Genomic DNA, 21582 nt, shown 5'->3' with positions numbered 1-21582 from the left:
AAAAAATCAACAGAGTGAAGAGACAATCTGCAGAACAGTAGAAAATCTTTACAAATTGTACATGTGACAGAAACACCAACAATTTAAGAGCAACATTTTTAAAAATCCAATTAAAAAATTAAAAAATGGCAAATCATCATAATAAATGTTTCACAAAAAAAGACGTATATATGGCAAACAGATATATTTTTTAAATGCCCAACATCACTAATCACTAGGGAACTACAAATCAAACCCACTATGAGATATTACCTTACTCTGGTTAGAATGGCTACAATCAAAAAGACAAAAGATAAGAAGTGTAGAAGACGTGAAGAAAAAGAAACCCTTACATACTGTTGTTACAAATGTAAATTTGTACAGTCATTATGGAAAATACTATAAAAGTTCCTTGAAAAATTAAAATAGATCCACCACATATTCTATCAGTGCCACTACTGAGTATACATCCAAAGGAAATGAAATCAGTATGTGGAGGAGATAGCTGCACTTTCATGTTTAATACAGCATTATTCACAATAACCAGCTATCAAATCAACTTAAGTGTCTATTCATGGATGAAAAGATAAAGAAAATGTAGTATATATGCATAGTGAAATATTATTCAGTCATGAAAAATAATGAAATTTTGTCATTTGTGACAACATGGATGAGCCTGGAAGACCTTAAGTGAAATAAGCCAAACACAGAAAGACAAATGTCTGTGTTATTCATATGCAGAAACTAAAAAGTTGATCTCAAAGAAGCAGAGAATAAAACAATAATTACCAGATAGTTGAGAAGACCACAGAGAGGGGAAAAGGGGAATAGACTGATAAATTGATAAATTGCTCAATGCATCTTACAATTACATAGGAGGAGTAAGTTCTAGGTGTTTTCTTGCACAATAGGTTAACTATAATTAACAATGATGCGTTGAATATATCAAAATAGCTAGAAGAGAGGAGTTTGAATGTTTCAATACAAAGTAATGATAAATGTTTGAGGTGATGGATATCACAGTTATTCTTATTTGATCATTACACAATGAATACATGTATGGAAATATCACATTATACCCCATAAATATGTATAATTATTATTTCAGGTAAAATTTAAAACACTTTCACACACATTAAAAATCATTTTATAAATATAAAATAAGTTTAATTGTGTAATACTTTATAATAAAATGCACATAAGCAGAGATAAAATGTATCAAGCTGTTAGAATTAATCTCTAAAAGTTATATTATGAATCATTCATCCTTTTATCCTTATATATTTATTTTCCAAATTATTTACTACTTTTAACCATACAGCAAACATTATTTTTAAGATGCAATCAATAAAAAGATTCATTTTCTAAAGGGCATAAGAAAATAATAATTCATATTAAAATAATACCATATTTCCATTTTTCATGCTGGGAAAATTCCAGGAAGAGAGATACAATAATGTACTAGGTCTATAAGGGGAAATGAAGTTAAATTGCTTTACAGAAAGGGTCTATATTTCCTTAGTATAAAAACTACAATGAAATTATGTAAAATAAAAACAAACCTTCAAAACATTCATATTCCTAAACCAATATGAAAAGATTACAAAAGTTATGTACAAAGATTTCTATTGTGCCATTAGCTAAAATGCAAATAAATTAAGAAGAGACGATAAATAAAAGCATGACTGTTATTCCTTGTTAATAAATACTACTTATTGTAAAGCACTTTTGAATAATAAAAATATACTAAACCTATATTTTAATATATTTATTTGAAACATTTCTCAGCAAAGTTGATTATTTTTTATTTTTATCTTTACTCCAAGTTCTTTACATAAAAAAAAATAGTGTCTGTGTCTCTTGGTTTAGTCTGGCACTCATTGGCAATGGAATAGAAGGGACAGTGGTCGTACATTCTCTCCATTCTTAGAGAATCAGACCTTTGTCAGGCCGCTGCTGGAAGCACTGTTGGGATGGGATCTAGCAGAGAATTATGCCCTGGTTCTGGACTCTTTTATTATGAACTAACAGTGACAAAAACATTATTCAGTGAGAAATACTTTTCGCTTGAACACCAATCTGTCTCAGAATGGATGTTAGCCCTGTAGGAAAGTATAGGAAATGAGCAGTTACTGACATTTGAAATCCTTTGCTATCCCATGCAAAGTTTTGTTCCGGGATGACCTCTCTCACTTAGGTGAAATGGGGAAAAACATGACACACTGTAGTCCTTCCTGCTAGTAGCAGGGAGTCATCATTCCCAATCTGTACAAAGCTCCTTGGGTTAGTCGTCAAACAGTACTGCTTATCTTCACAAAAAAATTCCTAGCTCATTATTTTAAAAATTTAAATGAAGACTAAACAAAATGCAAGATTGAGCATCATAAGAGAAGATCAGTAATAAGGAAATAGAAACTTTGGACAAAACTGGAGACCAAATAGACCTAACAGAGAAATATAGAACATTCCACCCAACAATGGCAGAATACACTTTCTTCTCAAGTGCACACTGAGCAATCTTCGGATTCCTGTCAGGTCACACCACAAATCTTAAGAAATTTAAGAAGGTTGAAATCACACCACAAAATTTGCAAACGTAATGGCATAAAAATAAAAATTAATGACAGATGGAAAATGGAAAAATTAACAAACATGGGAAAACATGAAAATTAGTGCACTCTTGAACAACAAATGAGTAAAAGAAATGAAAAGAGAGTTTAGAAATTACAAAATATCTTGAGACCAATGAAAATGAATACACAACATATTGAAACTTCAGGCATGAAGTAAAATTGTAACTAAGGGGGAAGTTTACAGTGAGAAAACTTTTATTTATATTTTTTAAAAACAAATAATCAAGCTTTACATCTCAAGGAACCTGAAAACAAACAACTTAAGCCCAAAGTTAGCAGAGAGAAGGAAATAAAATTGGAGCAGAACTAAACAAAATAGAGAAGAGAAAAACAATAGAAAATATCAAAGAAGCTAAGATGTTTTCAGATATCAGCAAAATTGACAAACTTTTAGACAGATTAACTAAGAAAAGATAAGATATTATTCGGCCTGTGTAATGAAGGAAATCCTTTCAGATGCCACAGCATGGATGAATCTTGACGATATTATGCTAAGTGAAAAAAAGCTAGTCACAGAAGGGCAAACATTGTATAATTTCACTTATGTAAAGTATCTAAAACAGTCAGATTCATAGAAACAGAAAGTATAATGTTGGTTGCCAGAGGCTTAGGGGAGGAAAGAAGGGGGAGTTATTTTTCAATATACAGAAAGATTCAGTCAGGAAGGATGAAACTGTTCTAGGTGCATTCTGTATAGCCTTGCACTTACAGAATCAATACTGTATTGTATACTCTAATGTACACTTAAACATTTGTTTGGAGGCCGGGCGCAGTGGCTCACGCCTGTAATCCCAGCACTTTGGGAGGCCGAGGCGGGTGGATCACGAGGTCAAGATATCGAGACCATCCTGGTCAACATGGTGAAACCCCGTCTCTACTAAAAATACAGAAAAAAAAAAAAAATTATCTGGGCATGGTGGCGTGTGCCTGTAATCCCAGCTACTCAGGAGGCTGAGGCAGGAGAATTGTTTGAGCCCAGGAGGCGGAGGTTGCAGTGAGCCGAGATCGCGCCATTGCACTCCAGCCTGGGTAACAAGAGCGAAACTCCGTCTCCCCACCAAAAAAAAATTTGTTTGGAGTGCGGAAATGTGTTTTTCAGCAAAATTAAAAAGCAAGATATTATTGTTATTTTTGTTGTGGCTGTTACGGTTTTTGCTATTGTTAAGGGACAGATTCTCTTCTAAAAGTTTTAAATACCTTTTAAATACCTTTAAATACCTCAGTTAATTCTCATATCAGCACTAAGACAAAAGTAGAGACAAGAAAATTAATTTTAGAAAGACTGTGTGCATTTCCCAAAGCTATAATTCTAAGAAGGCTAAAAGCTAGATTTCTAATTCAGTTCATCTGATTCCACAGCCCGAATTCTTTTTTTTTTTTTTCTTTCTTTCTTTGTGACAGGGTCTCACGCTGTTACCCAGAATGGAGGGCAGTGGTGCAATCTTACAGACTCCTAGTTTTTAACAGCAGCGTTCTATCATGTTACCTGTAATCTCTAATGTGAACGTATAAATATTTCTTGTCAAATGAAAAGAATATTCACTTTCATACAAAAATCAAACGAATGCACATCTGTTCTGTGTAAAACACTGAGGAGACTGGTGAAAGAAGGAAAGCCAAAGATAAAAAGTGGTAATGTAAAAGAATAATGGGATTCCATATCCAAAGAACTACAAGAACTTTTTCAAACTGACAGTTGGTAAATATTCAAAAGTAACCATGCATCATGCTGCCCATCCACTTACAATATAAATACCCAACATAAATAAATAAATTCCTATCATTAATAATCATAATGATTCATATGATTCTAGTAAATCTTAACAATAAAATGAATCAAATAAGATTCTCTGATTAATATACCTATAATTAAATAATGAAATCCCACTCCAAAGTACTCTCATATAATATATTTTTATTGAGAGATTTTTCAAACCCTTAAAGATGTATTTCTCCACAATCCCTCTGGAAAGCAAGACAGATTTACACATACGTATCTATTTTTCTCTATTTCCTTGGCATGAAAAGAGAATAAAATTTCTTCTGACTGCATAATTTTTTTTATTTTAGGATCTGCACTTAAAAAGTACCTACTATACAAGTCTGCATATTTCATTGTATTTAAATTCTCTGAACATCAATTTCTTAATCTGCAAAGCAAGGTTGATATTTCTCATAACAGCACTGATTCTTTCAGTTATTTAAAAATACATTTTGAAGAGCAACTATGGGAGAGACATTCTTTTCATATGAAGAAAAGTGAGGCTGCTGTTGCTTGGAATTTATATTTTATTAGGAACAGACAGGCTTTCTTGTTTTTACATTTTTTAAGTATCACTTTATAATTCGGTGTTTGATGTCAAATGGCAAAAGAACTCTTCATATTATTGAAATATGTTGAAGTGACCAAGAGTTACTGAGTGAATAGGGGATGACTCTAGACCAGGTGGCCCAAGAAGAATGCTATAGGAGACGTAATTTAAACAAAGATCTTAATGACGAGAAGACATCGACCAACCGATGTTAGGGAAAATTCCATTCCTGAAGGAAGGAAGAACTAATAGGTCTTGAGCAAAAACAAGTAAACAAGAGAATAAAGTTAAAGCCCAGTAAGTGTAGGGGAAAGTACTGAGAAGATACTGGGGAAATACAGGCAACATAAGATACATACTTTTCACTTTTTTGGTCAAGGTAGGGGGTTTATATTTTAGAGTAAATACTGTCAAAAGCCATTGGATGACTTTTAGCAGAATTCAAAGTCTAAAATAATTTATTTGCACAAGTCATATTCATTTTTATATTTGCTCTCTGATACTTGTGTTGCACTTTCTGTCCTGGGATGTTGGGTGAAGGTGCCTTGATGACTACATTTTCTAGGTGCACTTTTCTATTGATTTCCAATTAGTTCTGCATAGTGGAAGGCACTGGCAGGAGTTTGGAGTGTCCTGCAAGGGGAAAAGCCTGCATAGCTCCTCTCTTCCTCTATACTGAGTAGAATATCCTCCAGAAGTGGCTGCAATCCTTCAGCGGCTCCACTGCCTACAGACCAGCCTCTCCCTCCATTGTCCCACTGATGCCAAATGCCTTCTGCTCCTCTGCTCTGGTCACTTCACCTTCTCTTTTTGCCCCCCAATCTGTAAAGATAATAGTGGCTTCCTGTTGGTATTAACCTTTTGGTTTCCTCATTGATTCCTTTTATCCTTTCCACCTTTCTAATTCCTTTGTAAAGAGTATTGAATATTAAATACTGTCTGTTGATCTACGGTAGATTCTCTTTCCTGAATGTTTCATTGCTCATGGTTGAGACAAGTAAGCATGAAGATAGTCAAAACTTATTTCCTTTAGCGTCGACAGCATACTTTTAGAGTGTTTGCTCTTAATTTGCTGTTAACTTAGTAATAGCGGTGTTTACAAATTGTTGGTTTTCTCATTTACGTCCTCAACCAGAATTTTAGGTCTCTGGAAGCATAGTTTTAGATATCCATCTCTGTGTCCCTAAAACCTAATTACATGCCATTTGACAATCAGATATTGATAATTGAACTACTTGTCATATTGTGTCACCCAAGAATTTCCAATCATTAGACAAGATGTCTGACGTAGCCATCTACTTTTGAGACTGTTCCTGATAACATGAAGCCTTTACCAAGTGTCTGTCTATATCAGACAAAGACACAGAAGTTCTCTTCCTCAACTCCAACATAAAGTCTGATTACTTCTTGCTACTTTGACCGAAGTCCTGAGTCCAGACACTCAATTGCTGTGTGTCATTTAATGTATTAAACTCCTTCATTCCCTATTGTTGCAATTCATACAGCTATTGAATACAAGAATATAAGGAAGTACCAAATATTAATATTCTCTTAATGAATTAAATGTGTGCCTTCCAAATCCATGTGTTGAAGTCCTAAATGCCAGTGTGATTGTATGAGGAGTTGGAACCTTTGAAAGAAAATTAGGTTCAGATGAAGTGATAAAGGTGAAGCACCCAAGATGAGATTAGTACTCTTAAAGGAAGATGGAGAAATTCCAGAGCTTCCTTTTATCCCATATGAGGATCCATTTAGAACTTAGCCATCTGTAATCCAAGAAGCATACTCCTACCAATAACCAAATCTACTGATATGTTACTATTGAATAATCTAATCTCCAGAACTATGATAAATACATGGCTGTTAATTAAGTGATCCAAGTATGATATTTTTGTTATGGCATCCCCAAACTAAGATTCTCTAACATTTAATTTGGACACAGTGCTATACCTTAAAATGTTTTGGTTAAGTTTAAATTGTTGGAAAGAATATCACAATGATCAACAGTGCAGATAGATCTGAACTGGGAATACAAGAAGAGGTAGGTGTTTCTATGGTTCGTGGAGAGTGTTTTAAGCATCTGTGATCATAATAACATTAATTTTAACATTTGCCACCATTTGGAAAAAATTCTTTTGTATCTACTACTCTTAAAAAATACATTAAATGCTAAAGATAATGTTAATAGTTATGAATTTATTAGATATTCAGCCCACAATATTTTATAAACTTGTGAGTTTCATGAGAGAATTATTGAAAGTCAAATATAATAGAAAATTGCTTTACACCAAGTTATAGATGGTTCAGAGAGACTTATGTCAAACATGATTTCAAGCTGTGTATAAGTATTTGATATCAGTATTCTATGCATGGTGCTTATGTAAATTTTAAAAGAAATTTTGGTTTATAAAACAAGCTCAAGTACAGATTTTTCCTTCTGAAATAGAGATAATTTCTTCTCGAAGACAAAACTCAATTGAGATAGAGAAAGAGAGAGAGAAACAGAGAGAGAGAAGAGACAGAGGTGGAGAGAAAGGGAGATAACATTCATCAATTTATTATGATTAATAGTACATTAATAGTTATTATGGTTAATAGTACATATGCATTTATATTTATTAATATGCAATATGATTGATAGAGTCAATGCCATCAAAATAAATCCATGGGCATATTTTGATAGAGGATAGCCTTAGGAAAACTTTATTATACTTGTAGGATTAGCTCATAGATACTGAAAAATGAGACCACATTGAACCAATTTCATGATTCCTCTCTCTTTGTCTGTCTCTGCTTCTGTGTTTCTCTTTCTATTCTTCCAAAACTTCTACAATACTTGCTTCACCTAACAAGTAAAACTAGACTATTAACTTCAACAATTATAGTTCTTCCATTTCTTCAGCATAGTTAAGGAATTTCCAAATCACAGAACAAGATACACTCTCTAATTAAACACTAATTGACTTTGACAATTGCAAGTCAGCAAACACAGATGCCTCAAACTTGTGACTCATTATATTCAAAAAGACAGTTATCACCACCTCTTAAACAAATTAGTCACAGAGCATTTTCATTTTAATTGTGAAATATCAAGTCAACAGGAAGGGCTTATATTAAAACACTAGCATAGATTTTAAAACTTCTCAAGGAGATGAGCACTCAAAGCCATTAAAGACAAAATACCCTATCAACTTAAATGACAATAATAGCTTGGCATATCCATTAGTACATTAATACTACATGAAGCCATTACATTGTTTCCATATAACTATTAATACTCTGTTTCCACATGTCTATTAATATAATTAGCCATAATATGGAAAACATTCAATACGTTGAAACTTGCAGAAAGGAAATTTAAGAAGAGTATTTTTCAGAATGAGCATGGTGTTTTCTCCATCTCTTCTTGTCCCACAGCAATAACAAGACATTGGCCTGGGACTACCATCCCGGAGGTGCATGTAATTATTGTTTGCACAATCAATGAAATATTCTGAAAGTTAAGCTAATAAACATATTGCCCCAAATTAGGGTTGTAGTTTTAAGATTAATGTTTGGATTGAGTTTCCTTGTCATCTTAATCATTTATTTTCATTGTAACTTGAAACTTCTTGAACTTCCATTTCTTATAAAATAAGACAGATAATAACATCTGTCGCACTGAGTAATTATTACAGTTATAAATGTCAGTTTAGAGTTAATGCATTGCTAGAACATTGGAAGCTCTTTCTACATCAACTGTTTGTAGTATTATTACATTTTAAAGTTCACATAATGATCTCCAATGAAGTAGACTTACATTTCCACTTTATAGAAAAGGAAAACTAAATTTGGCCCATGGATACACAGTCAATAGGTTTTAGGGGTTGGATTTTAAAAACAGTCATTATCTGGGAGTTGACATATTGTCATAGTTAGCTACTTAGCACAGTGCCTGACAAAATAAACTTATAGCAATTTCAAAAACAGTAAAATTGCATCAATATTTGTATTGCTTCAGTGTGTGTCTTTTTCTCTCTTTTTACTCCTGCATTTTAAAAGAGTTTGTCAGACCATGTAGGAAGGCAAAAGAAGAGTATACAGGAGATGGAAACCCAGCAGACAAGGTATTTATACCAAGTGGCTGGGATCTGACAATAGTTTAATCTCTGATTTCAGTTTTATCAAAGATGTTAAAGCTGAAGAAGCTGTGCTGGACGTCAGATCAGTGAGGCGGGTCTGTTGCTCTAAACCTGGCTTATGATCATTTGCCTCATTGGTGGTTTGGTTTCATAAAGTGAAAAAATGTAGGACTTTCCCTCTGTGCTTGATTTTGGCCCTTGTTCTTGACTTTGACACAGCTACTTACCCCACTTCAGTTCTTGAAATTGTTTCAATCTGACACTAAGAGAGTTGAAGGGCAAAGTGAGATTCAAGACCTGTCAAAGTCAGTCCAACATAAAAGGGCATTTTGGCTTCTGCTCCTCTAGTATTAGCCCACAACAGGTGTCCAATTTTGATTTTTTCTATGTCTACTCCAGAGCCAGTGCACAAAAGTCCAACTTCTGTCTTCATTTTACATGTTACTTGGTTTGACGAATGTCTTGCAGCATTGCACTTAACTAGAAATTGTTTATTTTTCTACACCCTCACAAAGGGAAAAAAAATAAACAAACCAAATAATGCAAAAGCACATCTGTATGTTTTTCTTTCCAGATTTGGAAAAGTTTAAAATAAATGAGAAAGGAAACATAACTGGTTGTAGCAGATGGTGATATTCCATTTTATTAGATGCATTTTTCCTCTTTTTCAAAACTAGATAGATAATGTAATTCAGCAGGCAGTCTTAGGTAATTCAAAGGATCAATATAGTCAAATCAACTCCTCAGCAAATCAATGTGTGACAACTGCTCTCTTCACTTCTAAAGTGTCCCCACATATAATAAGGTACATCTTTGGCATAAAGCATAAGAGAGCTTTGTGACATAGTTAGATATCAATGTGGCTTCCAGGTATTGTTTTTCTTTCACAATTGCAATTCATAAATGTATGCCTGGAAGCTGGCATTTTCTAGTTGTAAAAGAGGCTGTCTGATGTCTTTCTGGCTTAGAGATGTGAATCTGACCCCTGCTCCCCGCCACTCTTGTTCAGAATCCTTATTCTTTCATATGTCACCCTCTGAGGTAGCATGAGAAGAAAGTTCAGAGGAAAGGTCATATTCTGGGCGGACAGCTTGCATCTGTCTGAAGGGGAACTTCATTTGTTTCCACTTTATGCTATTTTATTTGAAAAGGGGTGTTTAAGTGATATTTGCTTGCTTCTTGTTCTACTAGTGAGAAAAATTACAGACCATGGAAAAACAGGTTAGTGGAAACTCTCAAACATTTTCTTTCTAAAAATAGTTCCAAATGTTTTATTTAAAAATACTTCTCAAATTTTGTCTTGATAAATAACAAGACTTTTTTTTTCAGTTGTGAAACATACCTTATTGATGGAATTACTAGATCAGTATTTCAATGGAATTTTTAAAGAAATTTACGAATACAAATTACACCAACTAATATGTTAAAAAATGGTCATTTAATACCTATTATTAAAACAGACAAACTGAAATATAAATTCTAATATATCATTGCTGATAATACATCTTTACTCAACCTTTTTAGAGAGCCATTGAGAGATATTTGTCAAGTTTTAAGTGAACCCAGCATTTATATTAGCCATTTTGCAGAAACATATATATTCTGCAGACATCTTTGTTCATCTGTGACACTAAATGTATAAAAATATCTATTGTGGCATTGTTTGTAATTTTCTCTACTGATACACATTTAGATTGTTTTTAAGTTTTCTACTATCTAAACAAAATAAAGTATATTAAACAATAGTGTACTAAATTGCCTATTAAATAATATATATCTAGATGCACTGACAAAGATGATTTCATATGTGTAACACCTAAAAATGAGAAACTTGTAGAGGATGATGTCTATAAAAGCAGTTTGTTAAATTATTTGGACCAAATGTTTGATTCCATTTACTAGGTATGATCATATACAAGTAAGTCATCCAATGCCTTTGAACCTTAGATTTTTCCTCTGTTTGTGTAATTCTCAGAATAATTACAATAGGTAGATTTTACATAAATTAGAAAATTTAATAATGAAAAGTAAGATAATATGAAGGGGAATTTTTTCTACTTATATAATAATTCAAATGTTAAAAATAAATATTTCTGAATTGCACAATTATGTTCATAATATTCAAAACAAAATTTGCAAAAGGTACATCACACAAAAAATAATTATTATACAGTGATATTTCATTAATGAATTAATATATAAACCATATTTGTAATAGTTTGAAACACTATGTGTACTCCACATTCCAAGCACTGTATTTGATGCTGAGGATACTATAATGCTCTTATCATATCCTTTTTTTTTTTTCGGCAATAAAGAGTTTCTGCTTGCTGCATATGGTGGCTCATGCCTGTAATCCCAGAACTTTGGGAGGCCAAGGCGGGAAGATCACTTGAGGACAGGAGTTTGAGACAAGTCTGGCCAACATGGTAAAACCCCGTCTCCACTAAAAGTGCAAAAATTATCTGGGTGTGGTTGCCAGCACCTATAATCCAATCCTGGGTGACAGAGCAAGACACTGTCTCAAAAAAAAAAAAAGGAAAACAACTTATTGCATTTTTGTTAAATATACTGTATTCTCATCCCTTTCAGTGAATGAAGCAAAAGTAGTATGGCCTTTTTATGATGGATTTAAAACAATACATTAAAATTCCAAATTCAAAATGTCAACAAAAAGAAAACTTAGCGAAGGGCATTAGACATTGTCAATTTTAAACAATGACAACAATACCGATAATACTAATGACGATACAGTGTTTATGACTAGGAAACTTCTCAGTTAATGTTAGCTAAGCACCTTAACTCAATTAGTTTACAACAATAACTTAGGAGCAGCTGTTGCTATTCAAATTTTGTGCATATGAAATCTGGGCTGAGGAGGTATATTAAGTCACACAAATATAAGTAGCCACATGCAGAGATACTAAATTCAGATCTTCCCTACTTTAACTGCTATATTGTAGAGCCTCACAGCAGTTTTCTTACCCTAATAGTTTATTGTATTTAAATTACTGTACATATTAATTCAGAAAGAGTTATATTTGTACACAAACCCATATGTTAGAACATTTTATTCCTAAGGAAGTATCATAACTTTATATCTCAATTTGACCTATAAACCAATACTAAAATCATATTCATGTAACCAACTACAATAATATTAATAGAAAGTCTGACATCAACAAATTTTATTTGCTAGAATATGCAAATATCAAAAAAAGAAAAAATAACATTTATTATCCAGTTGGAAGTTCACAGCAATAATTGAAAGCAACCTAATTTTAATTATATTGAAAGCTTTTTATCTGCAACAAGTGTCTGAAGACAATAAAGCAAAGTATTCAGCAGCCTCAATGAAAAGGATGGGTTACTTAACCAGGAGGTAGAAAAATAGTAAAAGCAGCCTAGGTTAGGAGGCCCATTTTCTAGGACTATGTTCTACAGGCAGCTGGGGTTACATAAATCACAAGAAAAGCCAGCAGAACAGTGTCTTCACTAGTAGAAGATGAATAGATAAACGATGATTCTATTTACCAATTAATCCATTTATTCATTCAAGATTCATTTACTTATTCAATATATATTTAATATGTACTTGGTGCCTGGTTGGCACTGGGCTAAGTGCTGCAGAAAGAGCAGGAAATTAAAACAAATTCATTCACAGTTACGTCTTCATTGAACTGCCATCTCTGCAAGTTTATCACACTGCTAAGAGAAGCAGACTGGAGAGGGTCATTCATGTTATGAGCATAAGCAGAAGGAAAGAGCCAAATTAAGGTATTATAGCAGAAAGTCCACCTGGGGAATAAATACCAAAACTCCACTCTTCTATTCTGCCCTCCAATTTGACGCGGAATTTTTTCCCACAGGTCTCATTGATCTAACTCAACCACAGTCTAGAGCCTGGGAGACCCCAATAACACACTGAACTGAAGTTAGCCTTCGGGGCATGCAACGGGGAAAGGATGAATGAAGAGTGGGTCTGGAACTGGAGGGCTGAATGGAGATCCAACAAATGAAGCAAGACATGTAAATACATAGAACTTCATGTTCTTTACATGCATTCAGGAAGGCAACAATTTCCACCCCACTAAAGTTAGGTTCCTACACTACCACAGAAATTAGGAATTAAAACACTACCTTTCTGGATGATTACAACTTTTAAAAATGCTTCCCAGAGGCTTGAGAAAGATATTCTTAGATCATAAAGCTGGCAAGAGGTATATTTATCTTTTAAAAATGTTTACATACATTTAAAAGAGACAAAGAAGGAGCTCATACATTTTTTAAAGTAAATACTCTAAAAAAGGAAGGGAGGAAGTATCTTCCTTTAATTTCAATTGAGAAAATTATATCTTTTTAAAATAAATTTGTATTTGCCCTCATAATACACACGTGCATGCACACGCAAATATAATTTGTATTCTGAATACACACATTCATGCACATATAATACATACATGCATACACACACAATTATGATTTTTATTCTGAATAATTTGAAAGTTGCAGACATCTAGGATATATTTACCAATTTATTTAATTTTATAATATACACAAAGTGGTGTCAGAATTGGTACTTTCTTATTTCCTTTGAGCTACTATAATAACATACCATAGATTGGGTAACTTATAAATAACAGGAATTTATTCATCACTGTTGCAGAGGCTGGGAAGTCCAAGATCCAGGTGCTGGCAGATTATGTGTTCCGGCGAAAGCTCTGTCTTTGCTCCTTAGATGCTGCCTCTTGCTGCATTCTCACATGGAGGAAGAACAGGTGGGCAAGAGGGATAAACGCTGTGTCCTCACTTAGCAGAAGGTGTGAGTGTAAGGGCCAGGCAGCTCTCTGAAGCCTCTTCCATAGGGACACTAATTCCACTTGTGACAGTAGAGTGTTTATGACATACAAACTTCCCTAAGGGTCCCACCTCTTAATATCACCACAATGGGGATTAAGTTTCCACATGAATTTTGGAGGGACACAAACACTCAAATCGTAGCAGTAACCTATACCACTGTGAATAGCAAACCAATGAAGTAGAATTCAATATTTTTTTACATTTCTGTATATATTATGTTCGAGAGTTACTTTTTGTCTTTCTCTCTCCAGCAAGGTTGTTTGTCATTCAGTTGAAACAAATTTGATTCTTTTACAATGGTTTTACAGTGTTTATCTAGTGTAATCAATTTTTTAAACTGTTATTAGTGAGAGTGCAAAACATTAACAGGCTTCCACATGGTATACTCAGAGAAGTATCATTCACTTTCCCACAGTTCATATATTTTTGTATTGTTGGATGTTATCTTTAGGGTAAATTTCTTCCACATTTAAAAAATGTGTAAAGAATGTTGGTTGTATAGAGTAAGACCAGGTCCCATGTAGAATATCATAGCATATTCCTGCAATGTGTTTTATCATTTTCAGAATTTCCAGCTGTGTAAACTATCCTGAAAAGTGGCCTAAGTGAAAGACCCATCAAGACCTTGTAATTCTGACGTTTGCAGAAAGACGTGTGGGTGTGAAAGAGATTCATGGTGGGTAGCCTCACAGTAACTTCTGTAGAAACCATGCGGCTCCTCCTGAGGCTTGATTAGGTTCTTCTCCTTTATTCTATTTCTTCCATCAAAGCACTTAATATTTTGCATTATAATCATTGTTTTTCTTATTGGCCTCTCTTTCCTTAAGGGAAGAAACTATATCTTATTGAACTGCTATGAGAGCCTGATGTTGTCTAGATTTGTGGTGACACAGAGATGAATGATGCAGGTGAGTGAACATAAGGACATGAAGAAAAGTTGAAAGAAAGCAATCTGTACATTAATCATCTGGGTTTTACTGTCTCTCATTCTAGATGCTTAGTACAAAGTGGTACTTGTTAAAATACAAATTATTACCCCCTTCTTTTTTCAGGGATTTAGGGATAGGGAGTTTTATTCTCCTTATTACCTATTAATCCAAGACAATCTGTAGCAAGTACTGCAGAACCAACTGGATTTTCCATACTTTAAACTACACATTGTAATTAGAAAAAAAAATTGTAGAGTAAACACAAGACCTACTGATGCTGCTCTTGTGGAATGATATCATGGGTATCTTCAATGTGATCATTACTACTCCAAAGAACAGGTCCCAACAATTTCCCATTTCCTGCATTAAGAAAAAGGGCTGGAGACTGTGGCTCACTCCTGCAATCCCAGCATTTTAGAAGACCGAGGCAGGTGGATCAACTGAGGTTAGGAGTTCAAGACCAGCCTGGCCAGCATAGCGAAATCTCATCTCTACTAACAATACAAAAATTAGCCACAAGCATGGTGGTGCACACCTGTAAGCCCAGTTACGTGGCTGGCTAAGGCAGGAGAATCACTTGAATCCAGCAGGTGGATGTTGCAGTAAGCCGAGATCATGCCACTGCATTTTAGCCTGGGCAATAGAGTGAGAAAAAAATAATAAAATAAAAAGTAAAGAGATGCATGATAAGTTCCAAATGCTTAAGAATATAAAATACGGGCTGGGTGCGGTGGCTCACCCCTGTAATCCCAGCACTTTGGGAAGCCGAGACAGGTGGAACACGAAGTCAGGAGATGGAGACCATCCTGGCCAACATGGTGAACCTCGTCTCTTCTAAAAATACAAAAAAAATTAGCTGGGCATGGTGGCACATATCTGTAGTCACAGTTACTCAGGAGCCTGAGGTAGGAGAATTTATTGAACCCAGGAGGTGGAGATTGCAGTGAGCTAAGATTGGGCGACTGTACTACAGCCTGGGTGACAGTGCAAGACTGTCTCAAAAGAAAAAAAAAAATACACCCTTCATATTTAGCAGGCAGTTTTAACCTTACGTAAAATATGGATAACTGTATAAAGACACTATTATGGTAGAGATTTTTGTCAAATGGCCCTATATAAGCTCAATAGTTTTCACTATGGAACATTGCAAGGGAAAGATATTTGCCCTGTTTCCCCAACTTTAACGAATTTCTTCTCCGCTATCATATATTTTATTTTGTTTTTGCGACTACAAATTACAGTAACACCTGGCTTTCTGGTTTCAGGTGACTCTCTGTCCAAAACTATTAGTTTAAACATTACTATTGATCATAGTCATTTCAAAGTACTCAATCTAGTAAATTTTATTACTCACTTAAACCTGACACTACTTTTGTTATCTTTCAAAATGCATGAGTAAGTCCTGCTTGAGAATAAAGTCTGCACAGAACAAAGCAGCATGAAGAAACAGATGGAGATGCAGAACTCTGAAAATGTTATAGAAGAACCTGAATCCAGCTAGGTCAGCAGTAGACTGTTTCTTAGCTGTTGTGTTGTATAACCGTAAGTCTGTCACCCACTTTTCCTTTTTTATTTTATTCCTCCATAACTTTCCGGGATTAGTAAAGAACCTTCTCTGAATTCATTACAGAAGAACATCTAACTTAAACTGTCTTAAACAAAATGAATCAAAACAAATATCTAAGAGTTGTTTTGCTAGTTTCCTCTTTGTTACTCTATCTTCTTCCCTTAGATTTTATGCTAAGGCTTGCTGTGAAAATGCATACATTCATATTTACATAATGAAAGTGAGTCCAAAGGAATAAAATAAATTTAATGTTGGCTACTACTTGGTTTATGAAAAGGACAAAGTACTCATGAGACTACTAGTCTTAAGGACAAGAGACAAACGTTCTAATGCTATCTCTGCCTTTAACTTTTCTTGTGATATTTAGTGAAAATGAAATGCATTTAGTCAAATAAGTAGAAACAAAGGAAGTATTGGTTTTAAATTAAAATTCTGAATCACTAAAGAGTCTACAAAGTAACAATGAGAGATTTTAGTTTACTTTAAAACATAAATTTCAAACATCTCCTAAAATCATAGACATCATAGGGAAATTCCTGCCCATACCAAAGCATCTTCATATGTTTGTTAATATGTATAGTCTTATTTGAACTCTGGTAACTTTGGTTTACTCATAAAAATAAAAAGGATTCTGACTTGTGGGGTATAAATGCTTTTGATTAATAATAAATTTGTAGTCAGTTATTATTTAATAAACTCCAAGTGTTTGGAAGACTACAGCCAGATGGTCCTGTGGTTCCTGACCTTTAGTTCCACAACAAGACCCTTTTATTATTTTCTTCTCCCTTTTGAAATATTTCAAAATATCCCAGGAAAGAGTATGTGGTTTGGTGACACACTGATTGGGGTTTTGCTTCTATAGTTAGAATTAACCAGTTGGGTGTTTCTCTGAACTTTAGTTTTATCACCTTTAAAATGGGATTGCTGGTACCTACAATACAGAATTATTATTAAGTATGATCAGAATTTTGTTTGTCCCATTGTTAATGTTTTATAAACATTAGTTTTCTATTCAGATTCAGATTTTTAAAATCAGATTTCTACCTTAACTGTGGCGTATTACAAATAATGTAAGACCATAGGTGGCCTATAGGATTAAAAAGAGAATTCTGCTTTATTAAACACGGGTTAATAAAAACTCAGGCAGATTTAGTAATGTAACACTAATGGAATATGAAATGTATCTTATAAATTATCTATGACTAAGCAATATCTTTTACAAAATAAGTATACTGAAAAAAAAATCATGGATTCAGTAGTATAAATAGTAAAATACTCGATTATCACAAAATGTCTGGAGTAGAAAACTTTTCTTTCTTTCTCGAGACAGAGTTTCACTCTTGTTGTCAAGGCTGGAGTGCAATGGTGCAATATTGGCTTACTGCAACTTCCACATCCCAGGTTCAAGAGATTCTCTTGCCTCAGCCTGCTAAGTAGCTGGAATTACACGTATGAACCACCACACTCAGCTACTTTTTTGTATTTTTAGTAGAAATGAGGTTTCACCATGTTGGCCAGGCTGGTCTCGAACTCCTGACCTCAGGTGATTTGCCTGCTTCGGCCTCCTAAAGTGATGGACTACAGCACTGCATCTGGCCTTGAATAGAAAGCTAATTTAACCTCCCCTAATGAAGTGTTACCATTTGATGTCTAAGAAAGCAAATATTATCTGACCTAGTAAGATATTTCATTTGTATAGCAAAAATAATACACAAAATGCAACAGGTTACAAAAATGCCACCTATAGCAAAGTGAGATGTTTTCAGAAACAGACAAGGACACCAGGGATGTTTCTGAAGAAGAGGTCAGAGTAATTGTTTTTTAAGGCTTAAACAAAATAAAAAATATATTACTGCAACCCTAAACTGTCTTCACTTACTTTGAATATGCAGAGGCTTTATGTGATTCAAAATTATTCACAGAACTTAAAAGCTTTTGCAGAGAAATTTGGCAGCCACCAAAAATTTCTGAAAGATAAATATCTTTGTAAGGGCAGCATGTAAGTGTATATAGATGCTCAAGGTGAGCTCACATTTCCCAAATCTACTTTTTTCCTAAGACTAATATGGAAGTTGTGTTATTCATTCAGAATCTGAGGAAATTTATTGACACTTTCCCAATAATAAGCCACCTGTGGAAACACACATGAATTGGTTTGGGGGCATCAAAAACATCTTGAAACTTACAATGTTCCTTAGATAAAGAAACACTGGTCTACTTATTAGCTAGTACATGTTCATGATTGCATCCATCTGTTAACATGTTTTTAGGTCAATAATTGTCCCCTCTAGCTAATATTTGTATTCTACAAAAGAGTCATAGGAGAAACGGAGGCAAATAGTTGAAGATGTCTATATTCAGTTGTATTACATACTCAGATAGGACCCTCTCTGAAGTATATGAGATCCTGAGCACTGGACTCAATATGGGTTCTGGTTCAGCCACAAGGCAATCCACACATTATATTTTGAATTAAATAATCAAATTAATGGTGGCTTCACTGTTAGGTGTGGAGGCTCCCAAGCATGCAACAGAGGGGATTCTAAAATTTTTTAAGAAGATCGTTTAAAGAATGAAGACACAATGCTTCACATACAGGCCCTGGCTGTGGGGCCTAAGGCAATATTGTGTCCAATAACTATCACTGGTGTCCAATAGCTATCCAATCTTGTGTCCAATAGCTATCTCCCTTAATACCTTTGAAGGAGAGATTTACAGTAAATAATTAGCCAGAAGATTGGAACATGATACAATAAACCAATTTCAAAACTTCTCCATGTGAGCCAGGTGCACTGGCTCATGTCTGTAATTCCAAGGTAGGAGGATCACTTGAGCCCAGGAGTTCTAGACCAGCCTGGACAACATGGCAAAACCCTGTCTTTAAAAATATAAAAAAATATTCTAGCGTGGTGGTGTGCACCTACAGCCCCAGCTACTCAGGCACGGCGAGGTTGAGGTTGGAGAATCACTTGAGCACAGGAGGTTGAGGCTGCAATGAGCACTGATGGTTCCACTGTACTGGAGCCTGGGCAACAGAGCAAGATCCTATCTCAAAAAAAAAAAAAAAAAAAAAAAAAGGAAGACATGAAACAAACCAAAAACAAACAAACAAAACTTCTTCACTTCAATACAATTATCAAACACACTGGAATGTTCAGAATCAACCCACTCTTTCTCTAAAGGCAATCTATGAAACAGCACTGTTATTTGAATATATTAGCAATCAGTTACCACAGGAAATGTACTTCCCAGTTTTAGAGTCTAGGTTCATTAAGCAATGTCTGACATTCATATATGATAAATCCACTTTAATCTTGGGAATTTTGTTTAAAGAGGACTGAGATACATCAGTTCTTTCCTCAGTAGAGCAAATGAATTCAATAATGTGTCCTTAGAAGATGGACCCCACAGTAAATAAAACGATTGAGGGTAAAAGAGAAAGAATTTTGCTATTAGGGTTTTTGTGTAGTCACATACGCATTTTATTGAAAAGTGGGGAAAGCTCTGGCCCTTACTATTTCTATGATATACTCCCGGTAGGAAAAGAAGTAGACACCAGGTACCAGGATGGAGGAGATTTGCCAGTGTGTGAAGACATTTTTATTAGATACAATTTGGAGGCGATGCTACTGTTATCCTGTGTGTAGAGGCCAGGGAAGCAGCTAAACTTATCATGACACACAGGATAGCCTCCCATAACAGTTATCCAGCTCAAAATGTTAATACTGCTAACACTGTGAAACCCATCATATATAATATGTAAAAATATGATATGATACGGAAATTTTCCAGTACTGTGTGATTGTGTGGCTGGAGGATCTCAGTATCTACACATGGTATCTGTAAAATGAGCATATTAAGTCACATATATTGCACGGACATTTGAAAAAGAAAAAGTAGACCAAGATTCTCTACCTGGTACACGTTACACCTCTCATCGCTTTGAAATTTTAGCTTTTTCTATGTCTTATTTTTTTCATTATAAAGGAAGTTTTGCTAGTATAACTTTCATCGTTCTGGAGATATCTCTTTTTGATATCCACCAATAGCACCAATCTCCCACCATCAAATTTTGAAACATTCCCAACCCTGCCTACCTTCTTGCATACACTTGGTTTTACTTTTGGACTGAGGATTTAGTTTCTATTGTAGAATGGGACCTCACAGTCTCTTTTTGAATTGAATGCTGAAGGAACATCATCTTTAATTAAAATGATAGTATCACCATTTAAAGGTTAAAATACATACAAAGATATGAGTAATAACGGTTCAGTTTTATATGGCTTAGCAGGCTGACTATTGCAAGAATGCTTCTTAATGTCTGGCTATCTTTGAGAAAAAGAAAAGAAAAAGAGAGGATCTTGCTTTTCTAAAGATATGAATTCTAGATCTGATTGAAGAACACTCAAAAAGGATTAGGCAATTCTGACTGGAAAAAATATGAGTTCATGTTAAAAGTTTTATAGTTGACTGAAGTGTAAGTCCAATCAACTTTTCCTGAGCAAATTTATGCATGGCTTGCAAGCTGTTGAGGAACTTTATCTCTCGTAGCTCCGACAGAAATAGGACACATAAGGCCTTTGTGCATTCCACTCAGGGTGGTGTGAGAGAGCCTGAGCAAAGGAAGAGGGTTGGAAGAAAGAAGCCAAGTGATTCAAAGTGAATCTGACCTCCCTAATCTTTATTATCAGTTAATGATTTGCTTCCTAGTTTATCAAGAAAATATAAAAATGACTTTCAAATTATAAACTATCATGTTTATACATTTCAGTGCATAAGCTTCCATGTAGGTCTATATTCTCTCCAGTTAACTTAAAACGATCTTGCTTCTTTTTTTTTATTTTTTTTTATTTTTTTTTGAGACGGAGTTTCGCTCTTGTTACCCAGGCTGGAGTGCAATGGCATGATCTCGGCTCACTGCAACCTCTGCCTCCTGGGTTCAGGCAATTCTCCTGCCTCAGCCTCCTGAGTAGCTGGGATTACAGGCACACGCCACCATGCCCAGCTAGTTTTTTGTATTCTTAGTAGAGACGGGGTTTCACCATGTTGACCAGGATGGTCTCGATCTCTTGACCTCGTGATCCACCTGCCTCGGCCTCCCAAAGTGCTGGGATTACAGGCTTGAGCCACTGCGCCCGGCTGATCTTGCTTCTTATAAAAGCCAATCCTCCCACTAATGTA

Source organism: Saimiri boliviensis, chromosome 1 (genome assembly GCF_048565385.1).
Source record: "Saimiri boliviensis isolate mSaiBol1 chromosome 1, mSaiBol1.pri, whole genome shotgun sequence".
NCBI lineage: Eukaryota > Metazoa > Chordata > Mammalia > Primates > Cebidae > Saimiri > Saimiri boliviensis.
Note: the sequence above shows the minus strand (reverse complement) of the source record.